Source organism: Alligator sinensis, unplaced genomic scaffold (assembly GCF_000455745.1).
Source record: "Alligator sinensis unplaced genomic scaffold, ASM45574v1 scaffold168_1, whole genome shotgun sequence".
In the NCBI taxonomy this organism is placed as follows: Eukaryota; Metazoa; Chordata; order Crocodylia; family Alligatoridae; genus Alligator; species Alligator sinensis.
The window spans coordinates 897,206-903,528 of record NW_005842377.1 but is presented as its reverse complement, the minus strand read 5'-3'; positions in this window follow the sequence as shown (position 1 = coordinate 903,528).

Sequence of the window (6,323 nt, the reverse complement as noted above, 5' to 3'; positions counted from 1 at the left end):
GCTAAGAACCAGTCCTAGAGACTCTCCTTTCCTGAGCAGCCTTCTTGAGCTTCCTTCGATGGAGCTGTCCCCTGCTCCTGGCTCCCTTGGCGTGCCATCCCTCCCCTCCCAGGACTGCTCTATCTTCATGAAACAGATGCTCCGGAAGCAGCACTCTCCCTCTGTCTTCACTCGTTGCCGCTCGGTCTCATTTCCTGCTGTAAGTGTTTGATTTATAGCCATCTCCTCTTCACAGCCTCCCCAGCAGGTAAGTCCCACCCAGCCAGGGCCTCACTCAACTTACCTCTGCTCCAGCCTCTGCAGCACTGTCCTTCACTGTGGGGGCATCAATCTAGCCCCTGCCCCTTTCCTCCCCCACGGATTGAGCTGCTAGGCTGGGGCTCATGCATGCATGCATGCAGGCACTCAACCACCCACCCAGGCTCAGATCAACTCCAAGAGGCTCTGAGATCTACTGGGGGATCAAGATCCACTGGTTGGTGACCACTGATTTTAAAGTAAGTCATTCTTCCTTAGGTCTCTGATTATAGGAAGCTAGGTACAGCAAGTTAAGCACAGCATAGAGGAAGGGCTGAGAGAAATTCTCTGGTGTAGCAGAAACACAGCCAAAGAAAAGAAGCTGAGTACTGGAAGATGAAGGTCTATCAAAAGGGTCATTGGAAGGGTGAGAGGGCCAGTTTCAGCATACTTTTCTTGTGTGGAAAGTATTCAGGAGTTGGATAAATTATAATGGGTCATAAATCCAATATCAGTGTTTAGTCCTTTTTTCTTAGTTTCTAGCCAGCTTATGAACTTTTGTTTCCAAATTTCTTTTGAAAGGTGTTAAATAGATTTCTCTTGAACTTAAGGTAGCGGGTCAGAGAAGGAGTAGTGGTTCTGTGAGAAATGTGCTCCTAGTGGTGGGCTTATGTCTCTGTCCTTCATAACTTTTTTGTGAGAGTTGTACTTATGGAGTGAGAAGACATTCTTAGACAATGGCTTGAGCATGCAGTGTACAACTATTGGGGTACAGAATAGTTCCACAAAATAGAAGATCTGGCCTGGATACAAGATGCTCCCCATGTTTGCCAGCAGGGTTCAGGATATACCATCTCCCTCCCAACTGTTTATCTTCTTCTTGGTTCTGGATGTGTATCCTCATCACCATTTTTTCTCTGCTTGTCCTTAACTTTCATCTATTTCTTTTTAGCATAGTCACTTGTCATGCCAGAGAAAGAGAAACAGAAAGGGAATTCAGCAGCTGAGGTTTATGGTTTCAGCATCAGGAAACAAAGTAAACTGAGCGTGATATGTAACTTTGGATATCTCAAGCAAGACATGAAGTTCATTGTTCCTGTATTGCCTACAGATGCCATTGTAATATGATTTATGAATTGATTCCTTTAAGTGGCTAGAAAAGAGGCAATGCCCTAAGCTAATTTGTTTAAGTTAAGATTTTTTTAACTACCATCCAGAGATGCTTACACAATTCTACAGGTGAAACATGCAAAGAGGAAATATGGATTTTTCCCCTATTGCTTCAGAATAGTTTTAACTTCTTAAATGATTGAGAGAATCCATTTTTTTATGGTGGCAGGGAGAATACATTTAAGTGTCTGGGAACAAGCCCACTTCACCAGCTATGTAGGTATCATGATTTTTCTCAAAAGAAATACCTTCTGCAGAGAAGAAAATTCCCTCTGCTCCCTTGGCTAAGTTCCCTTATGACTATTTAAACTTTGTCCTTCATTTTGCAAGAGGAAAGGATTTTTGTGGGTGATAGCTTTATTGGACCAACTGTATAGTTGGAAGGGATACAGATACATTTTTGGGTACCAACGTCTGAAGTAGGGAACCTGATACTTGAAGGTGTATCTACATCCCTCCTAACTATATAGTTGGTCCAATAAAGCTATCACCTACAAAAATCCTTGCTACCTCCATTTTTCCTGGGCCATCATCACTACAATATCACCTGAACTCATCCTTCACATTGCACTTTTGAAGATCAGGAAATTCCCAAACATGCTTTGTCTCTATTTTACTATCTCCAAAACAAAATTGAAATTTCCTTGCAAGTAGAGGATATCTCAATACATGGGTAATGGTGAGGAGAGCTGTGCAGACATAGTGTGTCACATTTGAACTTCTTTCCATCCCTTCAGAAATTCACTATGAGATCAGAAATCATGTTGTGTTTTTAAAAATAGCTTCTTCCTTTAAAATGAATACTTCAGTAAAAATTTGAGAGATCTCAAAACTGTGGGGCTATATGTAAATTTAACTTGCAGGATTTTATACTTCTCTCCCCCACACGCTCCTATAGCCTGAACTTGTAAAGTACTATAGTAAACATTAAAAGTCCTAGCCAGCCATTGCCACTACCCTATGGTATTACAGACTTGTGGCACTCTTGATTACTCAGTAACATTTTAAAGAAGCAGGACATTGGTTGCTGCGTTTTCCCTGATTTACCTGTGGCAGGCTAGCATGTTAGGTCTATGTTGTGTCAGGGTTGAGGGTAGTCTAATGCAGAATTTAGATTATGATTTTATGGGATGGTTTAGATAAGGATGATCTTGCCTCAGACAAAGGATTGGACTAGATGACCTGGATGTCCCTTCCAGCCCTACTTCTCTATGACTCTCTGTCTTTCCTTATATGTTATCCCCTTTATTTATCAGTTTTTGAGATCTCATTCCTCCAAATATCCAACTTCAAGCATAGAACTGTGCACTCCCCTATGCACTGTTTTGAATTCTTCTACCTAAGTACAGGTCTCTAAGAGTAGGTTTGTTTTTTAGAGGGTTTGAATCAATATCAGCTGCCTATACTAGAACCATCTCTTAGGAGCATTCTCCCTCTCCCTCTTCCCTTTTACATATAACTTGTATTTAAAATCATTCAACACTTGCTCTCATGGGAAAAACTGAGTGTTTTAACCACTTTTTCATAATGATTCTTTTCTTGTGATTGGTAAATGCACATAGCTAGAAAGATGTCAATTGCACAATTATTTCATATTTGCATGTGTTTCATATGTACAATCTCTGCTTTGGTCTATGGAAAATGATTGAATATCAATCCCCTATTTGGCAAGCTGTATACCCAATTTAATAGATATGAATAGCAGTCAGATGTCCTGTGCTTGTATTCTTCTTCTCCTTACTCCTAGCTCACATAGGCATACTTCATAAGCTTCAGTTTCCCACCTTTGCATATTCCTGTAAGATCTTTTGGCTAGTTGGCAAAATATACTGGTACCAAAACAGATAAAGAAAAATTATGTTCATTATGATCATATAAATCACACGAGTAGTGTTTAGAGGGTTACATTAAACCTCCAAAGATTGTCTGAAACATTATCTATAATCAGGAAAAAATGGATGCTTGAACACTCATGCTAAAAAAGCACAGATTTACAATTTTACTCGTTAAACAGAACTATTCTGTAGCACAATGTCCATTCCTTGAACACACAGGATTAAAATGACCTTTTTTTTGAGGCATAAGCCTCTTTGGTACAGTAATACACATGGATTCCTAACGACTTACATTAGAGTTGGTGAGCATTTGTAAATTCATTGACTGAATGCAGTTATGGCTGTCTCTCATCAGATTTTTCTAACCTAGACCTTAGATTGTCCGTTACCAAGCATCAGCTACACTCCTCATCATTAAATGATTAGTGATTATGTTAGTATGCTCGCTGTAGTATTAAAGAGGTTTCCTAAGCAAATGCTACAACCCCTGTAAGTAAACAAATGCCATGGAACAGTAAATATCCATTTTAATAGCTCTACTATTTCCCCAGGAATTGGTGCCGTAGGGCTGAAGTCCAGAAAAGACTGATTGGCTCACTCAAAGTACTATATAAAATCGGCTTGCACTTGTAAAGTACCACTCTGTGTTAATGGCCATTTAGAACTGTTTTCACTTTGCACAACTGTTCTATTATAAATTCTTTCCTAAGACTCAGGAGAGTCTGTTGATTTATAGTATTGTGGATACTAGCATGAGGAATCATTATGGATAATGCTTCTACTGTATTAGCTCTCTGAACTTTTCAGGTGCTACTTTTCTTCAGCGATGACACAGTTTCTGATTACAATTGCTTCTTTTAGTCCTATGTTATTTTTCTGAGAAACTGAAGGGAGACTCATTCTGGTTATGGTTGCTATTATTATGTAGTTGCACTTGGAGCTATTGCCTAGGTCTAGGAGCAATGGCTTAAAACTTCATCAGAGAGAATTTAGGTTGGATATTAGAAAGAACTTCCTGACTATGAGGGCAGTAAGGCATTGGAACAGGCTACCTACTGCGGTTGTGGAATCTTCATTTCCTGGATATTTTCAAGAGCAGGTTAGGAATATACCTATGGGATATTCTTGATTCAGGTGGTTTAGTCAAGGATAATCTTGCCTTGAGCAGGGGCTGGACTAGATAAGGTCCACAGACTCCTTTTTAGCTCTTGTTTACTATTAGCCTATGAACTAAGCAGGCTTCTGCTTGTAACCGTGGTCTGCCACACTAGGGGCAGCCTGCTGCCAATTTTGGATCTCTGGAGTGCCAATGGCTTCGCTGTTTTTCCCAGTCCACCAAAGAAATGGTAGCAGCCAAGCAGCAGAGTACCTCGAGGTCCCCTCCTCCAATGCAAGACATGATTCAAACCAATATATACACAAACTTTAATACACACACACACACACACTAATTATAGGCACTTAACTTTATGAAAAACATAAGAAGAAAAATGCATAACTAAGCTCCTAATACTGGTTAATAACCAACAATAAACAGCCCAACATTCACCAATTTGACCACAACATACTATACTTCACATTGGTAACACAGCACTTCAAATATATGAATAACTTAGTACCACAAAGCTCAGAGTGACAATAAAATGCATTTTGCAATCTCTCCAGCAGACAGCAGGGCAGCGCAGCTTGGGGTCTGCTAGGCTTAGCACACACAACCTGGTCTTCAGCTGAGTTTGCAGACAGCAGCCAGTAGAGGATGCCGTGCCCACTCCCTCAGAGCTGACTCTGGCTCTAGATACCTTCACACAGTGCTGTCTTGCCATGGTACAAACCTTAAGTCAAAGGCAAACATAAACAAGGCAACAGAAGAGCCACCGTGCTTCCCAACCCCTTTATCACACAGCTTTCCTGTGTGCCGCCCAATACCCCATTCCCTTCAGGCCAACCTGACCTCTCACAGATGCCTAAGGTGACCTGAATTATTGCCTTCCCTCACACCTCACACAAGTCTCATGCGGTCCTGGTGGATGGTCCCTGCGGGGATCAGCCTGTCACATCCTAAAACCCCAGCTTGGTTGTTCAGGTCTGTGTGCTCCTGGGTCCTCCAGAGCTCCCCTCTCAAGCTCCAGCCACCCTAAGGGGTGGATCTGCCAGTACCAGGCTCCCTCTCCCCTCTGGCCCTGCATTTGCACCTTCTCTTTTAAAGGATCCCTTCCAGCCAATCAGGAGGCTGGGATTTTCTGTGGGCTTGCTGAGGGATCACTTGTTTTCCAGCCTCTTATCGGGACTTCCCTCTTCTAAGATGTCTCCACTGGGGCGGGTTTTCATTTACCCTTAGTCTGGCATCCTTAGAGAGACAAAATTCCTGCTCCCTATTGTACTTGAAGGAACAACCCTCCTCTGCTGCAAGGCACACTGTGCCCAGTGTGACTCTCTCTGCGTCAAGGTACGTGCATGTTATGCTCGTTACATGTTAATGTTACTTTTGCTAAAAGGGTCACTCAAAAGTCCAGTAGTGGATTCCCTGTGCTTTGGCTATATTAAATTATAAGGGTTCTAGTGATAGCAAGGGATGGCATGGAGAGTATTGAGGTTAATAATGTGCTAATTTACATGTTTTAAATTTGGTCTCTCTACTATGGCTCTTAACTAGTATGAACTTCATAAAAATCAAAGTGAACAAGGTGGGAATATAACTGATTAGTAACAAGGTTTTTCTTCCTTAGGTGTCTTTTCCTGAGAGCAAAATTTCAATGCTGATTTTTTTTTATTTATTTTTTTTTTATAAAGTATAAAATTAGTTTTACTCTAATAAGGATCCCCCCAGAAGGGGGATTACCAAAGCTTATTGAAACGTGAAACTCACGCTTATAATTTTAAAGATTCACTGCCCCTTGAAGTGCTGTCAGCAGCTTTGACAAACTCCTTAAAGAAAAGCCCCAAAGTCTGTGCAAGGCACTGGGATTCTATGTTTCTGCACTACTTCTCAAAAGGGGTTGCGTGTGGCCTATATTGGAAGTCAGAAAATGTAGCTAATGATCAGAAAGAATAATGTGAACATTGAATTGTCATACAATCTGT